This window comes from Cavia porcellus, unplaced genomic scaffold (assembly GCF_034190915.1).
Source record: "Cavia porcellus strain 051 isolate PalLab524CR breed Dunkin Hartley unplaced genomic scaffold, mCavPor4.1 scaffold_11, whole genome shotgun sequence".
NCBI lineage: Eukaryota > Metazoa > Chordata > Mammalia > Rodentia > Caviidae > Cavia > Cavia porcellus.
In genome coordinates, this window is record NW_026947494.1 from 44,100,046 (window position 1) to 44,115,543 (window position 15,498).

The 15,498-nt window shown below is 36.5% G+C and overlaps 1 protein-coding gene and 1 non-coding gene across 11 annotated transcripts in view; both read right to left on the reverse strand.

The window, feature by feature from the left end:
• The window catches only part of Slc38a9 (solute carrier family 38 member 9), a 102,312-nt gene that overhangs the window by 69,791 nt on the left and 17,023 nt on the right, over positions 1-15,498 (reverse strand). The window lies entirely within an intron of this gene.
• Positions 1,840-1,946, reverse strand: LOC111756987 (U6 spliceosomal RNA). Its single transcript, XR_002791374.1, has one exon. It is a non-coding gene; the product is annotated as a U6 spliceosomal RNA (small nuclear RNA).

The following is a 15,498-nucleotide window of genomic DNA, read 5'->3' on the forward strand; positions in this document are numbered from 1 at the left end:
GTACCTTACCAAAATCCATCACTAGTTGCATGGCATATTACAATATTCAGCAGAGCAGTCCCAGAATAACAGAACAGTCTGGTTAAGGCAAGAGTTCAAGATGAAATATGGCCTGCCAACTGGCTCCTATCAACTTTCACATACAGGAAAGTATTATAAGCAAAACACAAGATATATTTTAGGAAAAAAAATAATCGGTGCTAAAAAAGGTATATTGAAATAGGAACTTTCACATATGGCTGATAGTAGTGTATACAGTGTGATAAAAAATACAGTGAATGCTAAGTATTTTTAAAAGAATTTATTACAATAAAAGATTCATTGCCACCAATCTCCCACAAAGTACTCCTTAGTTCAAGCATATATTCCATAGTTCTTGCCACTTTCTCAAGCAGTTCCCAAAGTCCCCTTCCAAGAGTGTCTTTATGTTGTAGTTGACTCAATGTTCTGAACTGATTAAGAACATTTATCTTTTGCTTTTTTAACTTCAGTGAAGGGCCAGAATTTTCATGATGCCAGAACTGGGGAATAAAGTAGATGAAGACACACCATAATGTTTTTACACGCTTGCCTTTCCACTGGAAGGCATGTAGTGGCAGCATCGACCCTATGTTTGATAACATTTCATAAAGTCACTTACAAAAGAGGACTATCAGAACTGCTTCAAAAATAAGACATCCTGGACTACAAAGTGAGACCCTGTCTCAAAACAAACAAACAAGCAGAAATTTTTAAGTGGTAAGAATTTTGAGGGGGATTAATGGAAAGTGTCTTGTACTGTAGTAAATATATTTTTTAAATTACCATTTACCATATATTTTGATCATATCTTATAAACTTGTACAGTCTTTCTAGAATTTAATTTGGCTCTAGATATCAGAAGCTATAATGTATTTTTACTCTTTAATAATTATACTGTGAGGGGCTAGGGATTTAGCTCAGCGGCATAAGCGCCTGCCTTGCAGCACACGATCAGGAGTTCGATCACTGGTACCAAAAAAAATATATATATATATGTAGCTACTTTGAGGTTATTAGATCACAATATAGTATAAAATTATGAAGAAGCTACAAATCACAGCTTGTTTAATTAAAGCTGCAAACAATTTAACATTCAAACATATCCTTAAATTATATACAGGAAAATAATACATATTTAAGATGATATTTAGAAAGAATTCCTACTATAGACAAATGTCTATACCAGTTTTATTTTGCATTTCAGTAATTTTTAAAGGCAATTTTTATTGTAAAACTTTCTAGTATTCTTTGAAATTGGGTGTTTTCTTCTTATCTACCGCTCTTAGCTCTTTCTATCTCTAAAGTTTATGGTACCCTATGGTTTTAGGATGAGTTTATCAAAAGCCTATAGATTTGCTTGAGGGCATGAAGTTTAGGAAGAGGCTAGTAATTGTTTTGCTGTTATATTGTCCAAAGAGCTACTGTGACCAGAACCTTTTTATTATAAGCAATTTTAGGTGTGGAGTGATATTAAGGTGTGTAAAACTTAATTTATTTTTTAAAAAAATCAAAACAGAAAAAAGGGTAGATACGATACAGAGTTTCAAAAAATAACTAAAATCATCACTAGTTGATATATTACATATTGTTATTTAGAAGTAGTTGTTCAAGTTACAAAAATCAAAGCATAAAAAATGAACAGTCAAATGTCAGCACAAACTATTCTGTTTGATGAACTACCAAAAACTTAGTAGTATGGTTATCTATCTTGCACACTTAAACATACATACAGTTATAAGTGTATACCTACAAGTTGTTCTTTCCTTTTGAGCACTTTCTTTCCCTTTCATTGTAACAATTTTGTATAACAATTATACAAAAAATATGTAATACTTCATAAATTTGTGTGTCATCCCTGTGGAGGGGCCATACTAATCTTCTCTATATTGTTCCAATTTTAGTATATGTGCTGCTGAAGTGAGCACATACCTTACTTTTTCCAGAAGCAATGCAAGAGGTATTCCTAAATAGGAAGTACCAGACCCTATAATTGCTTACACTTGAGCCTCTGGAGTTTCTTCTGTCAGAGGACTAATCAGAGGGTAAGCCCAATGATCTGGTTCCACGGACTGTTATTATAAAGCTTTAGTTGAACACAGCCAGGCCCATGTGACTACGTATTATCTGTGAAAACTTTCCCAACAAAATAGCAAAGTTGAGGCCATCTGCCCACAAAATCCAAAATATTTATTATTTGATCCTTCATAGAAAAAAATTTGCCAACCCCTGCTCTAGACCAGAAAAGGTCCCTTAGGGACTTACAGATGGGTGAAGAAGCTTCTTCCTTCATATTCCTATCAGATGTTAGGGACCAACTAATGCTTTTAGAAATGTTTATAACCAGATGTCCCTAGGCCTCATCTCCTTAATTTCTTACAAACTTTATCCCTTACATGTTAAAAATAAAAATAAAAATAATTGCCTCTTACGTATGTCCTGAGACTTTGCAGGAGACTTGAGATTAGGGGAAATGGACTAATTAATGAGGTGCAGAAAATTTCAAGACAGCCCAACATTCAGGGTGTGACACGGATACTGATGTGTTTTCTTCTTATCTACCGCTCAGACAGATTTATAGTGAGAATCAAGGGCAAAAATAGAACAGAGAAATTTAAACAACTTCAATTCTGGCCCAAAAGGAACCACATGAAAGTTTGGGTCAAAGGAAGGACAGTAATTGAAAGACTATTACTTTTAAAAAGAAACCAAGTACTTTTGTACAGGGCAAAAAGAAAGATGCCCTGAGCGAATCTCAGAAATCAGTAACTCTACTCATCACAGGCAAAAGCACAAACCTTTCATCTGAGAAGAAAATCTCTGGATCCTTTGAGTAGGGCTGCTTAGGAAACTGAGTTCTCCCAAATTCATTTCACTGTGCTCAGCCATCTAGGAACTCACAGCCCACTGCAGCCATGCTCCAAGTGTGCCTGACTACGGCTTCCACAGACAGGAGACCTTGGTGTCATCCAGGGGCAGCAGTTTTACTGGCATGTAGAATATAAAAGGTGTGTGGTCAAAAGGCCTCCATCCTAATTTCAAAAGGCCTGGGAGGCCAGGTAAGGAGCCCCTGCCAGGGCAAGATATTAAGCTATCGTAATGAAGTCAAAGATATGGACCATCTCTCCAGGAACTGCATATACAAGCAAGCTAATCCAAAGGTGCAGGCACAAGCAAGCTAGTCTAAGGGTGCAATTATCAAAGTCATTGGGAGATCATCTAAGACCTTTGGAATTCACACCTCAATATCATGTACTCTGCATGCCAGACAATGGAACTACAGGACTTAATGTTTGTACTACTAGGTTTTGGTCTTACTTTGCTCTCTTTACTACCTCTCTATCCCGCCCCCTCCTTGGAATAAGAATGATTATCCTATGTCATTGTATCTTGGCATTACATAACTTGCTTTAGAGTCACAGCTAAAGTTTGTCTGAGTTTCAGAAGAGAATTTGACCTGGAGCTTAAAAATTCCTGTAATTGCTGAGACTTTGGGTAAGGAATTACTAAATTTTTTAAGTTGCATGCAAGATACTCATACCATGTTAGGCAGAACTTATTAACTAACAATTAGTTGACAAGAGGTGGGATGTAATGGTTAAATTTAATTGTCAACTTGACTGGCTAGGCATCAACTATGGAATTAGTACCTGTCTGTCTGACTGGGTTATAAAGGCATGATGTTGACTACTACAGATGGACCCCAGCCCCGTTCTCTTGGGCATTTGTTATGGCTTGTACTTAAAGATTCTCCAAAACCTCATTCCCTCACAGGTAAGGTTTTTCAGGGCTGGCTAGATTTAGGCCATGTGATACATGTATTAAGGGAATATGGTACTAAATTAGCCTACTGTTTGGAATTAGCATAGTCCTGGTTAAATGGATTTACTAAAAATAGAAGCCCCACAATGGGTGTGAGTGTCATCACCCAAAAAGCTTGTAGCCCAGAAGGGATAAAAAGGGAAGAGAGGTTTGCTTGGCTACTATCACTTTGCTGCCTTCTGCTAGCTCTTCAATGCACTGTTTCTCCTCTGTGATACCCCTCTGACATGCCATTCTGCCTTGGAGCCAGCTGACATGGACTGAAAATTCTAAAAAACTGTAAGCTGGAGTAAACCTTTGATCCTTAAAGTTGTGAGGGTCCCAGGAACAAGAAAAGTAAAACAGATTTTAGTATGAGGAGCAGGGCCATTGTGACGTTGCCCAGACATGTGGTTTAGAAGCCTTTGGAACTCGCTTATGGAAACAGTTTGGGAAGGTTTGAGATTCCAGCTAAGCAGCAGCACTGGAATGTTGCAAGCTAAACTTGATGGGAGTTTCTGGTCAGAGTTCAGAAGACCAGAATCTAATAGAAATATTGCCGGTAAAGACCAAGCTCAGGAGGTTTCAGTTAGGAACAAGGACTGCCATTGGCTGTTGCACTCCAAACTATGTGCTTTATGCTTTAGTAGCATTTTGCCCTTGTCCAGAGAGTTTGCCTGAGACTGATTAAGGACAGCAAATTAATTTGAAATATGAAATTTGAAAGCACTTTAAAGTTGAGGCTGTGGCATGGCTGGCTACAGTTCAGGGCGTTTAGCCAGATCTATGTTAAAAATCAAGAGTAAAGGAGCCAATCAAATGATTGAAAAAGTTTAGAATCTGACCAGAAAGAAAACTCCATAAAGTTATGGCCTGCAAAGATGGAGCAAAGAAGAACTTGACTGCTGAAAGGAACAAAACAATAGAAAAGATGGCCTGCAGACATCACAAGAAACACCAAGATTCTAGGCTTTATGCAAAGATGAAAGACTTTGCTTTGAGAATAGCTCTAGAGCACTATGTTCCTGAAGGGCAAGAACCTAGAGAATTTGTTTCTTGTATTGGGTTCACAGAGCTCAGCAATCAAGCACTCTACCTCTAAGGCCAAGAGAGAAGCAAGCACAGTTGCCCAGCTAGTAACAGACTTTGGTATCATCCATGTAGTGCTGGTTTTAAGGGAATGCAAGCATTGTGAGGTAAGAGTTCACAACGGAGGCCAGGCATGCTCCTGACAGGGCAGAGTATGAAGCTGTGAGTGTATTCACAGCTGATGTAGTACTAAATTAGTTCATTAATTGGAATTAGCATAGTTCTGTGTGGTTGAACAGATTTATTGAAGACAAAAGCCTCAACTTTGGTGTGGGTGACACCATCTAAAAATCATGTAACCTGGACAGGATAAAAGAGAAAGGCAGATTTGCTTTGCTGCTGCTTCTCTGCTGCCTTCTGCCTGCTCTTCCACTGAATCTGTTCTACTGTGATGCCCCTCTGCCATGCCATCCTGCCTTGAGGCCAGCTAACTATGGACTGAAATGTCTACAAACTGTGAGCTGAAATAAACCTTCTCACCTTTAACTTACGAATATTGAATTTTTGTGCTAGCAACGAGAAAATTAACTAAGACAGCATTGTTTCCCTGTTCTGCTTCCCTGTCACAATGAACTAAGCAGCTTTGCTTGCCATGCCTTATACCATGATGCTCCTGCCTTGAAGCTAGATGACCAGGGATGATATCTTCTAAGACCATGAGTCAAATAAACCTCTCTTCCTTTAAGCTGTGGGTTTCAGATATTTTGTCCAGCAATGGGAAGTCTGATTAATACAGTATATTTTCTAATGAAAAATAAGTTCTGAGTATCTACATACATGCTTTTCTTTTTCTTTTTTTTTTTTTTCTTTTTGTCTTTTTCATTTTTATCGGTACCAGGGATTGAACTCACGACTGCCTGCTTGCAAGGCAGGCGCTTATGCCGCTGAGCTAAATCCCCAGTCCCTTAAAAATATTTTTAACCCTTTATCAGAGTCTGAGTAACCCTGGACCCTGCTGGAGGGAAAGACAGTGTATTTGAGCAAAGCATTTGACACAGTAGAGGCTTAATGAATGCTGAAAAAATGAAAGGATAGAGGAAGAAAGAAACAAGAAAGGAAAAAAAGAGAAGAGGGAGGGAGAGAGGGAAGATGGAGGTAGGAAAGCAAAGGAGAAAGACAAGAAGGCAAGCTTGCAGACAGCCTATTAAATTACATATACTGCATGGTCTCATCTAAAAATATCACAGAGAAGACTGGTAGGAGGAAAAGTAAAGCAATGCTTGCTTCTATATGATGGAATTATATTTCTTTGTTTCTAGTTTTTTCCAAAATTATTTTTACAACTTCCCTCAAATACTTTCCTAACTAGACAAAAACAAAAAACCAAACTAAACTAAACCAACCAAACCAAAATTCCAGTAATTTGTATTACCTTGTAGAAACACTAGTGTTTTAAAGTTTTTAGAAAAATAGGCATTTTCATTTTGTATATACTATTTGTATTTTATATATACCAGTATAAACTATTCCTAAATTATAGAAACACTGTATTTCTAAAAATAACTTTGTTCTCATTAGAAAAGTAGTAGATCGCCTATGCCACAAACAACATAGGAGTTACTGAAGAAAATAAAATTACCCATTGGAAATAATCACTGATGGACTGGGGCTGTAACTCAGTGTTAAAGTGTTTGTTTTGCATGCACAAGTCAAGTCTCTGAGTGCAATTCCTAGACATATACGTATGAAGTTTTACACAAAGTGGAAACATGTAACATATATGTGTTTTTAATGTTTTAACAGTATCTCAGTAAAAAATGCTTGTTTGTAAACAATTTGGTTCACAAACAGAAGCACGTGGCAAAATTTTGCTTTTGTTTGCCAACTCTGCATCAGGTGATAAACATGGCTGTGGCTAACACTTGTCACTGATTGTTTTTAACTGGTATTATTATAATTATAGAATTTCTATAGGGCTCTTTTTAAAAAATATTTTCCACAAATTTAGTTTTTAACTTTCTACTATGCCAAAATTCTCAACTTATTTTAATTTCCTTGAACATACATAGTTCTTTAAAAGTTTTTTAACACTATTATCTCGATCACCTGAGTTTCTTTTTGTTGTGTACTGGGTCTCTTCATTTCTAGTCATCCAGTCCTGTCTCCTCTTATGCCTATTTTTTTTTTAAATTTTATTTAAAGACTAAACAAAACAGAAAACGGGTAGAAATAATACATACTTTCAAAGAAAAAATAAACAGTAAGAAATCACTAATTGATGATTACATATTGTCCTCGTACAAATAGTTGTTCAAGATACAAAAGTGAAACATACAAAGTGGGGATTCAAACAGCGAGACTGCAAACAGTTCTGTTCAATGATCCAACAAAAACTTAGTAATATGGTTATCAATCCTATATACTTAAACATACATGCAGTTATCCATATCTTCATTTATGTTGAGATTGAACAAACCAAAGCAGGCTAAAATCACTCTGAACAAAGAATAATAGTATTGCTGGATTTCACATCATGACACTATGGGATCAGCACTAGGTACTGTAGTGTCTCTTTTTCTTCAAAGTATTTGTTCATTTCATCATGCATTATAAGATCAGTTCTCGTAAACTGTTTATAGGTTCTACGCATGCATGAGTCTTAACATGTATTTCTATCCTTTCTATATTAGAGGGAGAAATAAAACAAAGCAAGGCAAAACAAAATATATTCCTATAAACACATAAAACAAAATAAACATATAAGACCATTGTACAAAGAAAGAGTTCTACCATGGTTCCTGTTGTCTCTTATTATCTCCAACAGAATCATCTAAATCATCAGACATAGTATAATTGAATATAGCAGTACATAACAATATTAACAAAACAAACTTTGTAGATAATGTAAAACTTCAAAAACAGGTAGTAATCAAACCAGAATGGTAGAATCTTATCTTCAGTGTAGTTGCCTATACTCTCATTGATACTATCAATCATAACAGTTTTGAATGAAATCTGTTGATACCAAACAGCAATCAAACCAACCAGATTTAACTAAGATCAATCATGATAAAACAGTATAAGTTATACAGGGTTCCAGATTAAGTTAATAGGAAATTAAAGATGATTACTGTACTATATCTTGATATTTTGGGGATAGCTGTCTGTGCCCTCAGATCTAGTGCAAGTAGACAAACTGGGACAGAATAAAATGTATCTAAGCAGAGCAGTACAAGTAATGTAGTGGTTTTTTTTTTTTTTTTGTCTTTTACCTTTTTATCGGTACCAGGGATCAAACTCACGACTGCCTGCTTGCAAGGCAGGCGTTTATGCTGCTGAGCTAAAACCCCAGCCCCATTAATGTGGGTTTTAAATCCTGATACACTATTAACAATATCTTCTGCTGTCTTTTTTAAGACTATTCCTCCCCTTTCACTCCCATACCTGGCTATTTTTTAATCAAGTTCCTGCCCCTGTATATGGAAAGCAGTATAAGCAATTTGACTCCTAGAATAATTCTTTTGAAGGAGAAAATGAATCTACATTTGCTTTGGGGAGCCAATATGAAACAGGAGCAATTCTAGATTATCCTAATCCAGTTTTGGACATTAAGATGAATTAAAATTAGGCTTCAGTCCCTGCAAGGTAATTTTATTTCTCTTTTGTATGCTGAGGATTGAGCACAGGACCTTGTACATGCTAGGCATGAGCTCTACCACTGAGTTATATCCCCAGAGAGCCAAGCATTTTTATAAATAGAGCAGCAAAATAATCCTCAGTATTATTTTTTACAGAAAACGTATTTCCTAACTTGAATTGAGGAGCCATTCATTGTCTTTGAATACTTGACCTTGGAAACTATGTCTTATGATAAAGGAATAGAGACTAGACTAGAACAAGAATTGTTCATTTAACAGGGGCCATAAAATGGTTATAAAACAGACTTTTAGGAACAATTTCAGATTTAGAACATTAGTAACAGTCAAGCTAGATATATAACTTAAACACATGATTTTTATAACATCAATTCTTTATCATCAATCGATGGTTAACCACTGGGCTTAAACAAGGTGCTTGCGTTTTATGTGCCTTCATGAATTTAATGTTTGATTTTAAGTCTGTTTGTTAAAAGAAGCTTCATTATTTGGCTTCACTGTTTTTTAGTATCATTTTATTATTGCATTAATACCCTTTGGACTAAATATATACTTGCGTATGTTACAAAACTGAGCAGATAGAGAAAGGTGGTAATCTAAAGCTTTATGTCCTTTCAGCTTAACAAAACACACTTTTCACATGGCCCTCGTAAGCACTAATCAAATCCAGACAGGCTCCTTCCTTCTTTAGGCATTTCCAAATCATATTAATGAAATAGTGAGAAAGGAATATAAAGCATCCTTTTAGGTAAGTAAACAAAAAGTAAATCATAAGACAGATTGAGGAAAGACAAGTGCAACTCAGTCAAGCAGATAACAGATACAAAAGAGCATTTAAGCAAACAAAGATATTTAGAAAGACAGGAAGATGGAAAAAATTTACAAGAACAACAAATTTGAGAGAACAAAAGGATTTCAATAAGACTACAAATAAGATTCTAGTCTAACGAAGTCATATTTAGACTGATGGCATCTCTGACTCCAAGGTTAACACTATTCTTTTTAAGAATTTAGCAAAGAGATATACAATTCTTTGGGGAAAAAATAACTTAAATGTGGAACAGAAGAGATGAAAGCCAGATCATGTGAGAAAGAAGGCAGAGAGAAAGGGGAGTAGGGAAAAAACAAAGGAAGAAAAGAAAGAGTATGAAGGAGTCCTTGTCAATGTGTTTAACATTGATGGCAAGTTCCTCAAAATATGATTCATCCAGCTCTGGAAACCAGCCCTCCTGGGAACACTAACTAACCTACCTTTCTTCTTCCCTGCTGGTAGGGATCAAACCTTGTGTGTGCTAAGTAAGTACCCTACCACTAAGCTATAGACCAAGCCCAAATTCTTCTATTTTGTTGTTTATCTATATAACTCCTGTATTTGTCACTTTCGTATTCCTGGAACAAACTACCTGATACCCACAACTTAAAAGAAGAGAGATTTATTTGGTTTGCAGTTTCAGGAAGTTTAGTCCATGGTTAGCTGACTCCAAAGCAAAAATGGCACGATGGAAGTATATGGCAGTGGACAGCTATTCACTCCATTGCAGCTAGAAAGCAGAAAAAAGAAAGATGCCAGGAACAAAAAATTTAATCTTCCAGGTCATGCCTACAGAGAGCCATTATCTCTGCCCAGGATCCACCTCCCAATAGGACACTGAGCTATAAGCATATCAGTGGATTTGACTCAGTGATAAGTATACTGCCCCCATGATTCAATCATCTTCCAAATGATCTACCTCTGAACACATAAGACTTTAAGGGGAATATTTTAGATCTAAACTGTAACAATCCCAATTACAAAATCACCAAATTTCAGTAGTCACTTCTAAATATAGTCATTGGGCCACAATCTACCCTTACCCATGCTAGATAAAACTCTCCTTATCTTTGTGAGTTTTTTTTATCTTCTCCAATTTCTCTCTTGTAGACACAACTACTAAAGAGTCAAATCAAACTGCTCTACAGTGACACTATCAGTGAAAAGTTAACAGAAAGAGGCCAGTTTACAGATGCACAGTCTTATACACATTATGAAAAACCAGGATGCAATCCCATACCTATTATGTTATGTTATGAGAAATGAATGCTATGTGTTTTAAATACCTACTTCTACCCCAGTAGCCTATCAGAGCACTTAAAATGTTACCAGTTAGAAAAATCTGAAACCTTTAGGTTAGGATTTTATATTTCTACAGTGCTCTATGTTCAAATACAAATCACTATGGAAAAGTAATAGACTTAAGTTTCTGCCACATCAGATTGTTCTCCATTCTAACACCAATGTGTGAGAAAACCTTAGAAGAATAGGGTAGATAAGTACTAGCAAATAAGGAATATAAAAAATGTGTGGTGTATGAAGCATTCCTTGAGGGTAAAGCCTGAGTGAACTCCTAGCCTTGGTTAAACTGGGGATACAGAAAACGAAAGCCCTCAGTCTTGAGAAAAGTGAAAGAAGAAACAAAAAAAGACTGAAAAAGGAGAAAGCTCAAAAGCAAATTAATCATTTCACAGTTTGGTTCTAGGCTAGCTGGAATGGTAAACTCTTCCAGGGCACAGCCCCAGAGCTCCAGCAGAATATGAAGCAATTCTGAATATCAGGTTGCATCTTTGATTATCATGAAGTCTGTGAAAAGTAAGAAAATAATTTCTTAGACTGGCAATTGTCAACAGAATAAATAAAATACAACATGGGAGATTTCTGAACCTTTCTGTCTCCACATGTAGTCCTTCATCTATCCCAAATGAGGTGAAAAATACAAGAGGAAAGGCATGCTGAGTAAAGAGAACTTGAATAATTTGGAAAAGTTATCTAAATTATCCAAATGATTGTGATATTTACCTTTCTCCTATAAAGACAAGCTCCTTCATATAACTACTTTTAGAACTTATTTTCATCAAAATGATTAGCAGATCCAGCATATTATCTTTTAGTACATTGCAGATACTAAAATTTTTGCCCCTGAACTACTACTATATGTAAGGTTTTGATTGCCACCTGGTGGAAGAGATAGAAAACCACATGCTAAACTAAGTAAGCTACAAATACCAACATTTGTTTTCTACACTCTTGACAGTCAAAGACAGTTTCCCAAAGAGTGATCATATATAAGACAAGTTAAGGTAGCACAGCACAAATACTACAGTAAGTAGCTGGTACTAGTTGCAATGTATAGTAAGAAGAAACTATAAGTAACACTTCAAATCCATCATGTTACAAATATATGATAATGGCAAACCCTAACACAAAAATGTAAACAGATTTTTAAGAAACACTAACTTATATTGCACATGTGGTATGCAGATATAACCAAAGTATAACACAACTTTAAAGTGACTGAGCTTTGGAAACAGTCATCTAAGTTGGTTCTTCTAACAGATCTTTTTCCCTCAGTGTGTTAAATTCTACTTACAAATACACAATAATATATGCCAAAAAGTAAGGGACTTCAGTAAATACTTTTACAAACTAGGTTGAGGTCTTCCCTTGCAGAACAGAAAAAGCACAGGAGGTAGCAAAAGTTTTGGTCTCAGACATCATCCCCAGATTTGGACTTCCTAAGAGCTTATAAAGTGATAATGGAACTTCTTTTAAATCAACAGTAATACAAAGTGTTTCTCAGGCACTGGGCATTCTCTATCACCTCCATTGTGCATGGAGGCCACAGTGATCAGGAAAAGTAGAAAAGGTAAATGAGACTCTAAAAAGACATCTTCGTAAAATGGCTCAGGAAACCCACCTTCAGTGGCCTCACGTACTGCCTTTAGTGCTTATCAAAATAAGAAACACACCTCAAATTCTAGGCTTTAGTCCATTTGAAATGCTTTATGGACATTTTTTTCTAATGACTTTCTTTTCAATAGAGAAACAGATGCCTTACTAAAAGACATCACCTCATTGGATAAATTTCAACAAATTCTTCAAGAGCTGATGGAATTCCAGCCTAAAGAAAAGGGAAGTCCTATATTCCATCCTGGAGATTTAGCCACTGGTAAAGTCCCCTCTCTCATCATCTCTTTCCCTAGAACCAACTTGGAAAGGACCATACACTGTGATCCTGTCAACTCCTTCTGCTGTCAGGACAACAGGCTTGGACTCCTGGATACATCAAGCCAGACTGAAGCTGTGGAAACCAGAGACTGTAACTGAAGGTGAACAATTACATTCTCCTATAAGCCCATAGAAGACTTCCAAGATTCCTGTCCAAGAAAAAAACAGTCTTCAGATAAGTAATGTTACTATTAGCTCTTTTATTATTCACTTCACTACTTAAAGGAGAATGCACTTCCTTTCTAAGGTGGGCACAGGAATATGCAGAATCATTACAACAAACTTCCTCCTGGATATGTGGCCTACTCCCCTTGTCCAGTACATCAAGACTTTCGTGGTGGGTATCGCCTCTTCCAGGAGATGATGGGAATAAATTACAGGACTATACTAATGAGATACAAGAAAGTTCAATAACTCAAAGCTTAGCCCACCATTAAAAGGTAACGTAATGGCCTTTAAATTATATTCTCAATGACCTAGGACATAATCGAACCTTTTTCATCAAGGCCACTGAAGTCTCTCTAGAAGCACTAGTGAGGCCCTTATTAAACAAAAACAAGTGTCCTATCTTGAGAGCCAACAATCATTGATACAAAGATGGCTATTTTCAAATATGGGATGAGTATTTATAGTTAACCCCTATTATAGGACAGCTTAGTAGAAAGGCCCCCTTATGTTGGGAACAGAGGAATCACTCCTATTCTTAGTGGCCTAACTCTACTAAGTACTAGAGATGGACACCCCTTGAACAATGTATACACATGATACCTTTACAGGCTAATGACTGGTTTGCAACAGGTTGGTTCAATCGCCCTGGGATTAGATGGGAAACCCCCACAGGCACTCACTGGTCTTGTGGGACCAATCTGTGGTCCTGGCTGTCCCCTGGATAGATGGGAAGATGCACATTAGGATTCATATGGTTACAAGGCAGGAACATCAAAAGTATCAACAAACCTACAAATCTACCATGCCTACAGCACCAATGGTCCAGAAGCACGTTTCACTGGTATGATCATTTGGCCTCTATCTTTACCCCTTCCCTAGGATTAGAAGATGTCATGCAACATACTGAGGCCTTAACTAACTATACTCAACATGCCCTAAATGACACTGCTGTCTCTCTCTGCTAAATGAAGAAGTAAAATTAACGAGACAGGCTGTTCTCCAAAATTGGATGGACTCAGACATTCTAATAGCAGCACAAGGCAGTACTTGTGCAATTGTAAAAAATGTTGCGTGTATATTCTTGATTGTTCTGCTAATATCTCAATAGCCATTTAAGATATAAGACGACAAATTAATGACATGTCAGATTCTAAAACTCCCTGGACCTTATCCTTTTCCTCCTTATGGGAAGCCATTATTAGCTCCTCACAATGGAAATCTTTGTTAACTATACTCATAATTATCCTGTTGATTTATATTATTTGGGCCATGTGTCCTTAATTGCTTCTTTGGCTTTGTCTCCTCCAGACTTAAAACTGTACAGCCACTCAAGATGAAACTGCTGATGTCTATCAAGGGCCTTTAGATAGACACTCTGTAAAATATCTTTGACTGCCGATTAACAACTATGCCCCTTTTCAGCCTGAAGAAGCCAGATCAGTCATCACCCATTTCTCCCTCACGGCAGTTCAGGATACTTCTTCACAGGTAGCTGAGCTAGTTGGAAATATTACAGGCAATCAGTCAGGGCTAGACCCTCAAAGAAGCCAGCAAAGAGGACCAGATGTTTGATGACCTTGGAGGGCACACTTACCTCTTGTTGTGGGCCAGATCTTGGGACAGAAGGCAAAACAAATGTAACTACCCCTTAAGTATAATCCTTAGAGATTAAGTCTGGATCACCATGAGAAGCTAGGAGTCACATCCCAATCCCCTATAGAAAGAGTCACTGATCCATAAAGAATGCTAGCTTGCTATGTGACTCACTTCCCTATTTGTCCCTGATTTGATCAACTTTACCTAAACAATTAACTTTTCAGTTGACCATAGCTCTGTCCCACCTTATGCCTGTCTACCTCGCGAGTTCCCAGTTTTCTCCAACTTTAGATTTGCCTCACCTCATGATTTTACTTTATAAAAATCCCTACAAAAGACAGTGTCCCTGGCAACCCATTTGTGATCCCTTCTGTCTCTCAGACAGCTTTCCTTCTCTCAATAAATATTTCTGCTCTTTAAGAAAATACACAATAAAGCAATCCACATTTTAACAGAAATGATGTTCCATGGTACTTAGATTTTTTAATCATATAGTTTTTTTTTCTTAAACAGAAATTATTTCACAAGCAAATTAGCATTCAGAAATGTTAAGTTCTTATATAGTCTGCTTTAAAACATGCTTACCTAGGTAGTTATGCCATAACTGTAAATACTTGATTCCCTTTCATTTTGACTAGTTTCATTATAGGAAATATATTTCCATTTAATCTACCCTGTTAAATTTTCACAGCACTGTTTGAACTCCTGCCTACTTATTGTAGTAGAATGCACTTTTTAATGACCTATGTCCTATTGTCACAGTGGTCAATTATTTATCATAGAATTTAGAGGTTTCAGGAAAACTCTAAGCATTCACTCAACATTCATGAATGCTAATATTATATTGAAATATACACATGAGAATAAGATTAATTCATTATCTTTTCTGATGACTATTATAAATGACAAGGATACACCTTTCTTGTGCTAAAGTTCACAGAATGGAAATAAAATGATCAAGATCAGTTTTTTTCAATCTTTCTTCATCTCCTTTATTGGGAATTACTGAACTCTTAACCAAATTGGGATTCTGTTAACAGTGAATAGGGACCACTAAATAATTATAGATTATCTATGTTACAGCATCTGTCACTCTGACCTCAAACATTCAATTTCTAAGGGAGAAATCACTCTCAGTTTTCTATCTATTCCCCTAGATGGCCTTTATGCATATTATATTATATTATA